At 38.6% G+C, this 17150-nt stretch overlaps 1 pseudogene; it reads right to left on the reverse strand.

The window, feature by feature from the left end:
- Window positions 1-9756: 9756 nt before the first annotated feature.
- Window positions 9757-10835, reverse strand: LOC105037816 (galactoside 2-alpha-L-fucosyltransferase-like; annotated as a pseudogene).
- Window positions 10836-17150: the final 6315 nt, after the last annotated feature.

A 17150-nucleotide genomic window follows, 5' to 3' on the forward strand; every position in this document is an offset into this window, starting at 1 on the left:
GCGCGATGCCCATCGGTCCCAGTAGCTTTCTCCCTCCCAGCTGGAACGAGCGAAGAAGGAGAAGCAACCGCGAACGCCGTCCGCCTCCCTCTCGGAATCTTCCGGAGACTCCACTCCTGGGGTCTCCAAGCATCGACGGACGGACGACTACGAATGTCGGTTCGAGAAAATCGACCGTCGGCTCGCACAGTTGCAGGTGGACGGGCAGAAGTCTTCGAACGACGTTGACTTTCAGACCGCCCAACCTCTCTCCCGACTCATCCTTGACGAACCGATCTCCAATCGGTTCAAGATGCCGCATTTGGAGCCCTACGACGGCTCCACCGACCCAATCGACCACTTAGAGAGCTACAAAGCTCTCATGACAATTCAGGGGGCAACCGATGCTCTCTTTTGCATCGACTTCCTCGCCACGCTCCACAAAGCTGCCAGGGCCTGGTACTCCGATCTTCGATCGGAAAGTATCCACTCCTTCGGGCAGCTCGAGCACTCTTTCGTGGCTCACTTCAGCACCAGCCGAAAGCCACCGCGAACGTCGGACAGCCTTTTCTCACTCAAATAGGGAGAAAATGAGACGCTCCAGCACTTCGTGGCACGATTCAATACGGCCACACGTGAGGTCCGGGACCTCAACGAAGACATGGCCATCTCGGCCATGAAACGGGGGTTGAGGGCATCCCGTTTTACTTACTCTCTGGACAAGACCCTCCCCCGGACATACGCCGAACTGTTGGAGCGCACGTACAAGTACATGCGTGCGGACGAAAGTGCTTCCGACCGGTGCCTGACTTAAGGCACGGGCCGAAAGGAAAAACGGAAGAAAGGTCGGGCCCCTACTGAACCCAGCAGGCCCTCCATCGATAGACGGGTCTTGCCCCGACGACAGAGTCGGAGACCGATGCATCGCAGGTATGACTCCTACACCCCTCTCCCCGCTCCTCATGCGCAGATCCTGATAGAGATCGAAGGAGCGGAGAATCTACGACGGCCTCGGCCTCTGAAGGCAAAAGGCCCCGACCAACATGGCCGATCGCTGATCGCCGAATCAACGGCTCGATCACCGATCGCCGAACCGATGGCCTCGGCCTCTGAAGGCAAAAGGCCCCGACCAACACGGCTTGATCGCTGATCGTCGAATCAATGGCTCGATCACCGATCGCCGAACCGACGGCCTCGGCCTCTGAAGGCAAAAGGCCCAGACCAACATGGCCGATCGCTGATCGCCGAATCAACGGCTCGATCACCGATCGCCGAACCGACGGCCTCAGCCTCTGAAGGTAAAAGGCCCCGACCAACACGGCTTGATCGCTGATCGTCGAATCAATGGCTCGATCACCGATCGCCGAACCGACGGCCTCAGCCTCTGAAGGCAAAAGGCCCCGACCAACACGGCTTGATCGCTGATCGCCGAATCAACGGCTCGATCACCGATCGCCGAACCGATGGCCTCGGCCTCTGAAGGCAAAAGGCCCCGACCAACACGGTTTGATCGCTGATCGCCGAATCAACGGCTCGATCACCGATCGTCGAACCGACGGCCTCGGCCTCTGAAGGCAAAAGGCCCCGACCAACATGGCTTGATCATCGATCGTCGAATCAATGGCTCGATCACCGATCGCCGAACCGACAGCCTCGGCCTCTGAAGGCAAAAGGCCCCGACCAACACGGCTTGATCGCTGATCGTCGAATCAACGGCTCGATCACCGATCACCGAACCGATGGCCTCGGCCTCTGAAGGCAAAAGGCCCCGACCAACACGGCTTGATCGCTGATCGCCGAATCAACGGTTCGATCACCGATCGCCGAAATCGACGGTCTCGGCCTTTGAAGGCAAAAGGCCCCGACCAACATGGTCGATCGTCGATCGCCGAATCAACGGCTCGATCACCGATCGCCGAAATCGACGGCCTCGGCCTCTGAAGGCAAAAGGCCCCGACCAATATGGTCGATCGTCGATCGCCGAATCAACGGCTCGATCACCGATCGTCGAACCGACGACCTCGACCTCCGAAGGCAAATGGCCCCGATCAACATGGCCGATCGTCGATCGTCGAATCAACGGCTCGATCACCGATCGTCGAAATAGACGGCCTCGGCCTCTGAAGGTAAAAGGCCCCGACCAACATGGCTCGATTGCCGATCGCCGAATCTACGACTCCGTCGTCGGCCTGATCGATGAATCGCCGAACCAACGGCTCGATCTACGTCTCGATCGTCGAGGACACATCGGATTCTACGACGGAGATCGAAGGGGTGGAATATCTACGACGGCCCCCACCTTTGAAGGCAAAGGGCTTCGACTAATGCGGCTGGCTAACTTGCCGACTTAGCTTCGACTAAGAAGGGCAAAATGCCAAGACGATCGCAGTCGCATTCGCGACATACCGATCTGGTCACGACCGATCGAAGGATATTCGGCTTGCCACCGTTTATCATACATCCCGACGCATACGTCCGACCAAGGGCCAGACAATGGATATTCGACTTGCCATCGTTATCCTATCCGAATACGTCGGACGCTACTCGACTATCAGATTCTGCAGAATGAGCGTGTCGACGAGCAACGTTCGGAGGTTGGCCGACCTCCGACCCGACGTGCATGCTCGACCTACAGTCAGGACGATCGATATTGGATCGTTCGTTGATGTGATCACCATTGTCAGGGCAAGACAAGACGGAAAACCACTCCTTTCGTCCGAAGCCGTCGCCCACGTGTTCACGCGAGCCAGCACGACATCGGACTCAGGAGTGGGGGGGGGCAACTGTTGGGATATACTGACCGCCGACCGACGGACGACTCCGACTGACGGTCCCGACAGACGGCTGCCGACAATATCCGACCGAAGGTGTGTCGGCCGAACCGACCCATGCTGTTCTCGACCGACCGAGCGGTCGAACCCATATTACCGACTCACTGTCGGGGGTGGCAGTCGATGTCCGACTTAAGCAAGACACCAGACCAGCCGACGGTGCCTTCGGGTCATCACCCGACGTCCCGGCAGCCGAATACCGACCGACCCCACTCATGCCGACTCATCATCGGGCCTACACGTCCGACGCCCGACTTCATCGACCGACCGACCGACGGGTGCCGTTACCGATCGATCGACGGCTATCGACCGACCGAGGATACGTCGGTCGGGCAGACCTTTTCCGCTCTCCCAATCGACTGCACTATGGAGTCCGATGTCCGATTCCTGCAACGTGCTCGACTGACTGTCGGAGGGGCCCAAATTTTCACCCGACGCCCCTCAGCTGGACGCCGACCTATGGTCGACGACTCCTCCAATCGCCGTACTACTGTCAGAGACTGTCAGTCCTGACAACGGTATGCGGCACTGCCGCCTAGGGGCATTATCCCACCTAGGGCATTGTCAACCCTAGTGATTTGACAGCCCCACGGCGACATGACACTGTCACAGCGACTCTGACAGTCTACAGTGAGTTGACAATTTCTTAATTGTCTGCGTCATTAATGACGGCGCCATACTACGCTCCACTATATATATCGGGAAAGGCTACAGTGCTAGAGGCCCTTTGAAACTCACAGGCTTGCTCCCTCTCTCTCTCTCTCTCGTTGAGTTCTTTGCTCTCTTCTCGCTGTTGCCTAGTCTCCTCTCTGACTTGACCGTCGGAGGGTCCCTGCCGGAGTTGCCTCCGGTCAGTGCGGACTTTCTTTTGCAGGCGCACGTTCCCGGCGATCTGGCGAAGAGGGGATTGGCCGCAACAGCAGTCATAAGTAAACACTGTATAAAAGAGGTTAAGGGATTAGAAAGATAAGAATCACATAACATGGGCCGAAAGAGCAAGACTGATTAAGGGATCCTGCTAGACCTAGCAGGATTTAGCCATGATAGTCTAAGCAAGATAGAGATAGAAATATGGGCCATTGAAGATTGTGATGAGCCAACATGGATGGCTACAAGAGTTCAGCAATTGTAATATTGTTTTTGTTAAGTGTATAAATAATAGATTGTAATCCACATAAAAAGCCTCATGTAGTGAAATAAGTTTACATTTATCTTTAATTATCTTTACTTTATCTTTAATTTTTTTGCTCTTAATTTTTTAGTAGGACTTTAATTTATCCATGGGAGTAGTAGTAGAATACTTTGATCGTAGCCTCAGCTATGCTCTATCATATCATATCTTTATTCTTTCAAATAGATGATGTGATGATCGTGAAAATCTATAAAGATCAAAGTATTATGCTGATATTATGTTCATCATCATTCTTTGAGCATCCTATTTTTGGTTAATCCAATATCGATGGCATATATGTATATCTTCCATAGTCTAGCCATTAGATCTGTCACTCCTATTTAGACAAACAAAGTGAAAGTCTACGCCAATGATTCTCTTTAGCTCGCCCATCTTTCTCTTGATGGAAAGCAGAGTAAACAAGTCTTTCTGACATGCCTGATGGAAAAATCGTGTATCTATCATCATGCCACCATTAAAGAATATTGATATTCCAATGATCATAATATCAAGTAGTCTATCGTACCTTACTGAGGAGCATTTATACTCTTATGTAGGCCATCTGGATTACCTCTTGTAGAGAGTCAAGGATTTTGGTAATCAAAAAATTTCTAAATGAAGAAAAATATTCCCTAAAAAAATCAGTAGTAGATTTCCTAAAATAATTTTCCCCCCTAAATTAATTAAGAAGAGTCAAAATAATTAAGAATAATCCATGGAGGTATTTCTATTATTGTGAGGACTCTAAATGGATGGCTTAATATATTTCCTAAAATTTTTAAATTTTTTGAATTTTTCTAAAATAATTTCTAGGAAGAATAACTTTTTTCTAAAATAATTTCTATAGGGGACCATAAATGGATGCTTTTCTATTATTATACTTTGCTAGATTTAGGTATTTCTGAATATATTTCTAATCTTACAATTATAATACAAAATAATGATAAACAAATGTAGAGCTTCTTTAAATAAATTTTTTGTATATTTCTTTCAAAAATAATTAGAGTCTAGTGCATAGTTATATTTCTAATGGCTTTCTAAAATATTTTTTTTGTGGGAGCTATGAAATAATTTTTTCTCCTAAGTTGATAATTATTTAATAAACAATATTTTTCATTTCTAGATCTCAAGAGTGCCATGATTAAGAGAACCTAAAATATAAAGAATTTTGATTAAAACACTAAAATTATCATGAAATTATAATTTGTATAAAAAAAATAGAAAAAAAGAGATGGAGTAGTCTCTATTCTAATTGGGTGAACACAATTGCTGCACCTCCAACTTGCCATGATGTTAAGAATAATAAAAAATTATTTTTTATAAATATTTTTTAAAAATAATTTCTACATAGGGACGGTAAATGGATGCCTTTGAGGTATTGTATTTTTCTAAAATAATTTTAGATATTTCTAAATAAATTTTTAGCATTACAAGTATAGTGAAAATTAATTATAAAGGAACATAGTGTTTTCTAATTTTTTTTCTTGTATTTTTTTTGAAAAATAATTAAGAAGAGTCTAGTGTTAATGGCTTTCTAAAATATTTTTTTCTTTTATTGGGGAACTCTAAGATAACTTTTTCCTAAGTTGATAATTATTCAATAAATAAAAAATATTGACATGATAAATCATGATTCATTCTAATTAGGTGAACACAATTGCTGCACCTCCAACTTGCCCTTGTGTCAAGAATAATAAAAAATTATTTTTTTCATATATTTTTTAAAAAATAATTTCTATATGGGGACTATAAATGGATGCCTTTTTGTTATTGTATTTTTCTAAAATAATTTTAGATATTTTTAAATAAATTTTTAGCATTACAAGTATAGTGAAAATTAATTATAAAGGAACATAGACTTTTCTATTTTTTTTATTTTTTTTTGAAAAATAATTAAGAAGAGTCCGGTGTTAACGGCTTTCTAAAATATTTTTTTTCCCTATGGGGGACTCTAAGATAACTTTTTCCTAAATTGATAATTATTCAATAAATAAAAAATTATTAATATGATAAACCATGATCCAATTGAACTTCTTAAAACCATCTTAAAACATTTTTCCTTTCAAGATCTCTAGATGCCATGGTTAAGAGAACCTAAAATCTAAGGAACTTTGATTATTGAAGCACCAAAATAGCCATAAAATTATAACATGTAAAACAGAAAAAAAAAAAAAAGGATAACGAGACAGAGAGTTACGTAGTCTCTGTTCCAAATGGATGAATGCAATTCCCACCTCCAACTTGCCATGGTGGCAAGAATTATAAAAATATTATTTTTATATCAAAATATTCAAGTGTTTTGAAAAATGAAAAATTTTTGTATGTCAATAAAATAAGGATTTGAATGACAAGGGTTCCGGCAACTAGTCATGCTACTCCTAAAAATTCAATAATTTTATGTACTACAAATAACCTAAGTTTATTAATTATAGCTTAACCAATACCATGGTAAAAGTAATAAAATATTTTTACATATCGTCTTCACATGGTGTAGGAAAATAATTTTTTGATTGGGCAAAGGATAAAATAAAAAACAATACGCTGCAACATATGATAAGCACCAGCAAAAGCAATTCTAAATCATTTTGCAAAATTCATCATCTTAGTAGAGTCATATTTTTTAGCCTACTCATGGTGTGAGTAGATCTACTTGTCCAGTGGGCTGGGCTGGATTTGGATCAGGCTCAACTCAAGAAAAGTCAGTAATTTTTCAAACCTAGGCCCGACCTTCGGGCTTTCTTTTCAAACCCGAGCCCATTATATATCGGCCTTCGAGTTTTCAGGCTGGGCCTAAAGCTTTTTTTTTTTTTTTTCACTCACCTGCCAGAGTCGACATCACTGGCTGAGAGACGGTGGAGAGGTGGGGAGGATGTTAGGGCCAGAGAGGCGAAAAGGAGGTGGGAAGAGGAAGAGGTGGGGAGGCACAGAGGCGCAAAGAGGTGTGGAGGCATGAGGAGGAGGCGCGGCAGCAGGGAGGAAAAAAGCCCTAGCCTGATCAAGAAGAGCCGAGCATGCAGAAAAAGAGGGGAGGCAGTGCTCAGACGTAAGGCGGTAGTCAAGGGCGATGATGATGGCGTGGAGCTTGATAGTGAAATGGAGGCAGCAGTTAAATCAAGTGTAGGAGTCGGCCTCTGTGGTAGTAGAAGATCCGAAGCTTCAAGCTATCGGTGGGGGTGGGGAGATAGTGGCAGGATTTGTAGAGGTGGAGGTCGTGGCCTTATGAATGGTGCGCTGGTGTCAAACAGTCGAGAATTGGGGATGGGGATAGGGTGGCTGGAGCTACAAATCAGGGATTAGGATCGGGAGAATCAGGATTCTTAGGAAGAAGAGACATAGGGATCGAAGAGTACTTATGGTTATGGAGTTACGGACGGGGTGACTTTTGGAACAGGTTTTGGAATTAAATACGGATCCGGACTGGATCAATATAAATCCGAGCTTGGTCTGTTTAAAAATCTGGCCTCGATTTCTAAGCCCAGTCCGATCTGCTGGGTTGAAAATCATAGCTCAAGCTCATTTTAAAGGGGCCAAGCTTAGGTACATGGGCCGGATGGGTGGTCTGGAGTTTGAGCAGGTCTAGGTGTGACGCGGAAGAGATCTAGTGTTCGTCCTAATTGCTGAAGACACAAATCGGCTCGAGCCTTGTGAGGCAAAACATAAATTTTTTGTTCATGGATAATTAGTATAAATTATCTCCTGAAATAAATTTTTAATTGCATTTTTTTTTTTCTTTTTTAAAAATGGTTCTATTAGTAGCCTCATAGTGGTTTTATATAGTCGAGTACTTTTCCGATGGTTCTTATGTTTCCTGTTCGTGCAATTTTAATTTTGTTCGCTAGAGCATGATGGCTGTGATGCATGCAGCATGGAGTTGGGGAAGCGGGAGGCTTCATGAAGGACCACATATGTGATGATTTTAACAACACAATAAGGCCATATAGTGTGTAGATCATTTTCAGATGATCAGCAGGTTGGTGGAGTCGGTGTTAGTTGTCTAATGGAAGATCCCACCAGCGGTTGGTCCACCACCATTGAAGATGGAAATTTTGGCTTGTTTCCGAAGTGTCGGTGTAACAAGGAATGGATCTTCTGTACATTCCACGGATAAATTCAGATGGTCGGTCATCGGATCTCTTCGCTACCTCATGACTGTTGAGTAATTGTGGAAAATTTTGTTCAACCATTGATATCTTCTCTTCTGCTGGATATACGGTTGCAAGTGGCCTCAAAGGGTTTGTTCAGTCCCCTCAAATGCTTGGTCCTTGAGCATTTTCTTTTTGAGTTGTGCATGTACTTTAGGATATTTGAGTAAATATATGCTTCCACAATCATTTCTCTTACAAGAAATTCTTTGCACACCACCACCTGTGGTCTATAAAATTTGACGTGGAGCATACCGCCTCATCTGATTGGACTACGTAGCCATCATTTTTTCAATACACATTTCATACCAGTAGTTCTACTTTTTCGTTTGAAATTTTGAATGATGAAAATACTCATTCCTTTCTGAAAAAATTATGACATTTTATACCGATATTATGATATTTTACATTGAAATTATGACTTCTTGCATCAGATACCATAATTTTTTTATAGGATGTCATAAAGAGAAAATGATATTTTCATTATTGAAAAATCAATGACGACAATATCCTACCAAAATTATGACATCTTGTGAAAAATTATGACATCATATCTAGGAAGTCATAATTTTAACATAAGATATCATAATTTTTTCTAAAGAAAATGGATATTTTTGTCATTCAAAATTTCAAATGAAAAAGTAGAATTATGGATATTAAATGCACGTAGAAAAGCGGTGGCTACGTGGTCCAATCGGATGAGGCAGTATACTCCACATCGGATTTTCTACATTGCAAGTGGTGTACAAAGAATTTTGCTTGGTACCATAGATCAACCATTATGAAAAGCTCTTAGCCCCAATCACTCATGCTAAATGGTGGCCTAGTATCTTTTTGGACATGAACTCAACCCATGCCCTAATTTTTGAAGTTAGAGCTGGGTTATACATGACCCTGACCAAATCCAAATGACCCATTTGATCTAAAATTTTAGACTTGGATCTAATCAGATCTGGCTAGCTTGATTTTCTAGTGAGTTGGATTTGGATTCAACATTAAAAAGCTATATCTAATCAAGATCAATCATGACTTAGTCTGACCCAACCCATATGTAGCACTACTCATAGGCCTGATCTCTCGACGAAGAAAAGAGAGAAGAAGGCAGACTCTCTGTGACAGGCATCCTCCATTTGTGCACTAGTGCCTCCATGCCTGTGGTATCTCCATCCTCACACAAGCACCTCCATCCTCATGCCTTCTTCCACGTGCCTCGGCTCCATCCTTAACAGCCCTCCTCCATTCTTACAGCCTCGTCTCCTTACTCGCAACGTTGCCTCCATTCTCTCTAGTCTCACCTCCATCCTTGCAGATCGCGGATCTCCTTTAACCACTCATCCTCCGAGCTCAATTCAAAAAGGATGGAAATAGTACTATCAAAAAATAACTATTTTTCTTGCTTCTCCATTTAATTTAGAAATTCATCCATTTCAACATATGACACCACAGAAAAATGGCCACCTTAATGAATTACATTCATAATTTTCTGACATATCACATGATAACATGTCTTTCATGTTGCCATGCCAATTGATCCATAATTTAAAATAACCATGGTTCCCTAGGGGGGTTGAACCATCCTATTTCAAAGCAAGATATATATATATATATATATATATATATATATATATTCCATAGCTAGTGGTGGACCGGATCAACCAGCTTAAGACCTCCAACCATGTCTTCACAATGCCTCACATGCGGGACTATAGCCCCTAGATCAGTGCTTGTCTTTGCTTTGCAATTGTAAGAGGGGGCGAAATGGAAACAAGGTTCCATTGACATGGCTCGACGACAAGAAGGATTACCTGGCATCAATGCGATCCATGGCTTTAAACCACCAAGACCTTGAGCCACGTACCCAAATGTAGACCAGGTTGATGTGATCAACACATCAGTCAAGCTCAAGAGATAGATCTCTGCCCATGCTTTCATCTCATGCATCTCCTTCCCTGTCTGCTCCACTCCTTCATGGCTTGGCTGATAGACGCTAATGATCTCACCAGTGGCAGTTGGATGCTCCCAATACATGCTCCTCACCTTCTCAAAGTACGTAGAATCCAAAGAAGTTTTGAGCACAACTTTTGACTTGGCACCAGTACTACTTGAAGCCACAGGTCCATTGAGACTGATATCAGGCAGAAGCTTTTCCTCTAGAGCACATTTAAGGACCACATCTAAATACTTAAATGGACTTTTTGTTGTATTGAAGACTCTGATCTGCATGCCCACTCGTTCATCAGCCTTGGCTAGATAGGACTGGTAAGACCTGGTAATTAAACCCCACACTGTACGTGTTTGTAGGGTGAAAAAGATAACGTCCCAAATGATGGAAAACAGTATCTTTCTCAGGGAATAACCGACCAATTGTTCTTCTTCATATGCTGGGATTAGAAAGAGGGATGGCACAAAGTACTGATTTGATCTTAGGAGCAGCCAAGGGATGTTTTGAAGGACTTGTTGATCATTTTCACAGAAGAAAAGCTTATCGAAGTCATCAAAATCATGGCTTAGATGTACATACACATAAGGTGGTAGTGACATGTTCGAATTCAATGCACCATTTACTTCATCACTGATAGCCTTTCTCTTCAACATATTTCCAAAACTCTGAGGATATTTTATGTGCAATCTGTTAAACTGGTTAAGAAGAGGGAAATCCGAGGGCAGCAGCCATGAGGTATCAGGAAATGGTTCGCAAAAAAGGTCAGTCATATTTAGATTTTTTTATAAAAATAAATAATTTTTAAAAAAAATAAAAATAAAATATATTTATAAAAAATAGATACCAAATTAATTAAGTAATTTAAACATCAAAATAATGAATAATTAATGAGTAATTTAACGTATATTTTTTTTTTATTTTTCAAACACAAAATCGAAGCAAAAATCAAACCAAAATACCCCAAAATATATTTAAAATAGTCTTCGATGCACGGTGGACTGGCCACTCGATCCACAGATTCAAGGGCATAGTCCATGGAAACAGTATGCGATGCACGATGTGGTCTATGACGGACGGAAGCATTTTCACATGATCGGATGGTGAAGATTAATCCCGAACGCGACCGAATGGTCTGTATTCGTTACCGACTGAGAACTAATCAGATGAAAGATTTCTTTGCACGATCTGATGATTGAAAATCAATCTGGAGTCCGATCTGATAGTTGGTGTTCATCCTGACTGTGAATAGAAAATCAAATACATTGATCAATGCCCTAATTCCATTCGAAGCACGATCCAACGACTGATATCGTTTCTGATTAAGAGGACTTAAACGTTGATTTTTGATCTGATCTGGGTGGTCCAATGAAGATCTAACGGCTAGAATTAATAAATACGGATATAATATGATTTCTAAAGATTTTAGGACTTCTTTTGCTATCAGAAAAAGGTAAAAAATTCACCTATAAATAGGGGGTCTGGAAATAAGAGAAAAGCGTAGAGAAAATCAATAGAAAAATAAGAAAAAAATTAGAGAGGTTTAAGGATCTAAGGAGAAGGAAAAAAATCAGTTCGCTCTATAGAGTACGAAAGAAGAAGAAGAGATCGTCAACCATCTTTTCGATGAGACTGTGCTGATCAACTTCAGATCTTTGTTACAGTTTTATTTTATTTTATTATTTTATTAATTTTTTTATAATTAATTTTTAATTTTAATTAATATAAAATTTATTTTTTTATATTTTTATTTTTTTTATTTTTATTGCAAGTAGATGCTAAGATCTAGTTAGTAAATCTTAGTACCAATTTATTTTATACACTTTAAATTTTTATTATTTATTTTTATTGTAAATAGAAGCTAGGATCTAAATAGTAGATCTTAATATCCAATTTATTTTTTATACTTTTAATTTTTATTTTTTGACTTAAATTATTTTTTTTAAATTTTATTTTTTTTATAAAATTAAAAATTTCAAATCAAAATACTGTCTTCTTTGTGGATTTGATCCGACTCACTACTCTTTACGTATTTTTAATTTTTATTGAAGTTGAAATTAATTTGATTATCATAGTGTCCTAATACAACATCGTGACCCTATTAATGCCAAATAGTATGCAATCGAGAATCGATAAAATACAATGGTTAACGTAGCCTATTATCCATCCTGAGATTTGGCACGATCCAGTTACATCTTGTGCATACAATATGTAGACCATTTTTTTTCAAAGGATGGGAAATAGCACAATTTTTTTTTCAAAAATAAGTGGTGGACATGAGAATAAGCATTAATCAGATGGATCAAAAAAATATAATCAATTTTTATATGAGACATGGGCTCAAACCCAAATTAAACCACTTCAAATATTATGGTTAGTTTGATTCAAATCTCTTGTAGATAATACATAGAGATATTACTAAAATCGGATAGTGCTAACTTCGCCCAACAAGATGGAAATGCCTCAATTAACTTTATGGGCCGGTGCTAATATAAATGCAAGACACCTCTACATGAGCCATATTCAAATTGAGAAGATGAATCTGACCAAGCTTAAGTAAGGACATATCTTATCCTTATGAATATAACTATGTAACTTAATTATAAATGAACTATAAAATTAAAGGGGACATAAAAATTTTGTTTTGGCCAATCTTGTATCTTTTTCTCTCTTCCTAATTGGATTATAGCATTCCTTTGGCAAAAGGTTAAATGCCTCATTTGCTCTATATCTTATATAAATCTGTTATGATAGTGGATTAAATGTCTCAATTTTTTCTATAGAAGCAGAATATAATTTTTTCTATAGTGGATTAAAAATTACACTATAGAGGCAGAATATAATTTTTTTTTATTTTTTTTTGAATTTGATATAATTTTAAAATTTAAAATCTATCTTCATCGTTCATTATCTAAATAATTATTGTTAGAGTATCGTCATAAAAGACTATCTTGATCCGATAGCTCTAGGTATGTCGATCATTAAAATTTGATTTCGACGGTCACGAATGACCGAATGATGATCTAATAGATAGAGAACATCGATAGATCCAAAAACTTACAACGATGATCTTGATGATATTTATATTATACTATCAAAATTTTACTTTAATCAAACATCATTATCATGGTCAATTTAGCATGAAATAATTTAGACCATTAAATAAAAAATGAGTGATCAAAAGATCAAACGACGTCTGATAATAAGATGATTTTTTAGATAAATAATTTTTTCTACTACTTTAATTATTTATATGATGGTGATTGCAAAATTCAAACCGCACATATATGAACGATCCAAAATTATATGTCTCTTGATTCTCATTCTTAAAGTTTTTAAGTAATTATACTTGTGCTTTTATTAAATCTGCTTAATATGAATGGTTCATATATATACAATTTAAATTTTATAATCATCATCGTATAAATGATCAAAGTAGTAACAAAGATCATTTATCTAAAAAGTCATCTTAATCGAATGCCGTTTGGCCTTTTGATCATTTATTTTTTATTTAATGGCTGAAATAATTTCGTGCTAAATTGATCATGATAATGATATCCGATTGAAATAAAATTTTGATAGTGTGCTACAAATATCATCGAGATTATCGTTGTAAGTTTACGAATTCATCGGTGGTCTCTATCTTTTAGATCATTACGTAATCGTTCGTGACCGTCGAAATCAAATTTTATTAATCGACATAGCTAGGACTATCGGATCGAGCTGATCTTTTGTGACAATACTCTAACGATAATTATTTAGATAATGAATGGCGAAGATGGACTTTAAATTTCAAAATTATACTATAAAGATAGAATATAATTTTTTTCTATTTTTCTCTAAATATGGTATAAATTTAGAATTTAAAGTCTATCTTCACCATTCATTATCGAAATAATTATCATTAGAATATCATCATAAAAGACCGTCTCGATCCAACAGCCCTAGATATGTCGATCATTAAAATTTGATTTCGACAATCACGAATGACCGTGTAATAATCCTCACTTGCTTTGTATCTTATATGAATGCATGTTGTGATAGTGGATTAAATGCCTTAATTTTTTATATCGTCACTATTATGTCATTACTGGTACTCTCAATTCTTATAGTGCCTGCAAATGACATTTACTTGATGCTAAATTTTAATATCACTAAGGGATTTCTAGGAAAAAATTTTTCTCTAATATAATTTTTAAAATTTTTAAAAAATCTTAATAGCACCAAGGGATTCATCCCCTAGTAAATCTCTAAGGGACACAACTTCCCTCACAAATCCCTCAGTGAAAATTATTGAAGTAATCACTTACTGATCCCTTGCAGATTACTGAGGGATTTTCAAAGAATTTATCGAGGATAATAAATCCATCGCAAATCACTTAAAGATTCTTCAGTAAAACTAGATTTTGAAAATAACTTAATATCCTTTGAAAATTCTTTTGTAATCTCTCAGTGATTTTCCGAGGGATAAATCGTTTGGTAATATCACTCACTGAAAGGCTGATTTCTAATAGTGTGTTATTGCTGTCTATTGAGACAAAATGCAAACTTTTAATTTTTAAAAATTTATTTAAGCAAATAAATTGAATTTATTTTAATTAAATGATTCATCACTTTTCATGTCATCAATCTGATTATTTCTTAGCATCCTGAAGACGAATAAATTGCTTCTCCAAAGAAAAGTCAATTTTATACCTTTTCTAAAATTTTAAAATTACTATTTAAAATTGTCAAATCACTTCCATTGTCATTTTTATCCAAAACGAGGCAACCATCATCCTCGTTGTTGCAGGGCTTCCCAAATCCATGCAGCCTTCCACAAGGTTGAAACGTCCAGTCGCTTTGTGTCGGTAGAGTTTAGAATGAAGGAGGTTGATTACTATTTTTCCCTTTCATGCCAAGTTTTGCGGTCCTTGTTATTTTGCTACTCAAGTGTTATTTTTCCCGTCTTAGGTATCAACCTTGCCATAAGATGCTTCTTTCTTTCCAATTTGTGTGGAGGTTAAGTGATTTCTTGGTTGTTCACATTGATTGGATTTGTTTGGTGCATGGAGTTTGAGAATGGATTTTTAGGGCTATCTGATTTATGTGCATATCATGTGTTTAACAATTTATTTCTGAGGGCTGCTTTGGCTTTATAATGGGACTGAGCAGCTTCTAATGGTCATTCCAGCCAAGGCTTGCCTAATTTGCTTAAATGATGACTGGGTTGTAGTTTTGAGGGTGTCAATTAACATTTGTGTTGTATGTTCAATAGTTGTCCTTTAGGGATGGATGACAGCCAACTTTGTTGCATTCAAGCCATCTCTCTTGTTTTCTCTCTCCCATGTTCTGTCTCTCTCTCTCTCTCTATCACCCTCTCTCTCTCTCTCTCTATGGTTTGGTGGACCCTTGCAGAGAGCCAATTCTCAGTGATCTTGATTGATCTTGGTAAAGCAGCCTTTGAACCGTCTTGTTAGTCGAGCATTATGTTGGACACCACCATCTAGCTAGCCTTATCCTTCTTCCACCTTAGTTTGGACATGAAACTACACTCCCAGCAGCACCCCCATCTTAACCTATTTAGGTGCTTTGGGATTTTCTGCTTTGTTGAGCTTCTAAGATATAACAAAATTAATTGAATTTTAATGATCTTAAATAAGTACTATAGCTGATCTGCCTAATTGAAGTAGATATTTGAAGCAAGAAGAGATAAGTAACCTAGCTTCATCATGTTTTCTATTCACACTTTGTTAGAAGAAATAATCTTTGTAATCTACAAATAGTTTATTAATTTTTTCTTATGTTCTTTGCTTTCTATTTTAATAAAATGGGTCAAGCATGTTATTATTACTATTCTAATTATTTTATTTTGAGAAACGATATAAGAATGTAGTATGTATTTGTTATTCTTATAAAGAAGTTAATTTTGAATTCATGATCTATTTTGAGTAATGAATTTGAAAATTTTGACTACGTAATGTGTGAAATGGCTGACCTTATCATTGGAGATTAAATATTGGCTCTATCGACTTTTAAATTTGTGAAACTAGTTTCAACAAGAAGCCACTAGTGATTAGAATAATAACATTTGTTATCTATTAATTATCTAATGCTTGGTATACCCTGCATCTGTCATATTCATTATCTGACCCATGCCACTATGTTACATGGCCAAAGTCTGATATTGTGTTTAATATCAGTTTATAATTTATCTTATATTTTGAGATATGATGAAAAGTAAAGTTTCTTGCCCAATCAATACTATGTTTTAAAATTCTATAGATTATTTATTCATTTGGCATGTTTAGAGTACCCCAGTTTTGAAGCATTATATTGCTCGTTGGACTGGTATAGCTCATTATCTGTTATTTTCTACTTTTAGGTTCTAAACTATGAATGGCACTGGACTTGCAAAGTGTGTGCTAGATTGCTTAGAGTTTCTATTGGACATAGTTTTCTTTGATTATTCGTGTTATTTGGACTTTTTATTAGTTTAATTTGGTTTAGTTTACTTTTGTTTTGTTTTGAAAACTTTTATTTGGTTTGAATGGTGTTAATATCCTGTAACATTATGACTCTTGTTATTTTGGAATATCTATTGATGAGAATGATGGATTAGATTTTCATTACATTAATTATCCAAGATTTAGGAAATTTTGCTATTCTTTGGATATTTGTTTGACTTGATTTAGTCAATTGATGAGGTAGCCTTGTGTGCTTGTATGGTCTACCTTATAAACATGTGGCATCTATTGCGCTTTTAGTTGGGTGTGTGACAGATACGTAGTCTGATTCTAGTAGGAAGTCTCTTCAGAAGGGTCTTTGATTAAAAATGAAGTATTGTTTCCAGTGGAAGTGGGATAGCTGAATTTTCATGTGGCATCAAGGACATGAGCCTTTTTGTTGGTTGAGTTTAGAATGGGACGAAATAGCTTGGAGTTGGTGTGAAAGGCTTTTGGCTGTTGTGTCATCCTCTTGCAATGGATCCTGATGCTTTGGATTTGGCCATCAATTGTTTAGTATTATCGAGCGGTTGGTCTGATATTATTCTCCGAATTGTCTTGTCAAAATTTATATTAATAAAAATTTATTTCTCTTCATATATA

This window comes from Elaeis guineensis, chromosome 13, assembly GCF_000442705.2.
Source record: "Elaeis guineensis isolate ETL-2024a chromosome 13, EG11, whole genome shotgun sequence".
NCBI classification, from domain to species: domain Eukaryota; kingdom Viridiplantae; phylum Streptophyta; class Magnoliopsida; order Arecales; family Arecaceae; genus Elaeis; species Elaeis guineensis.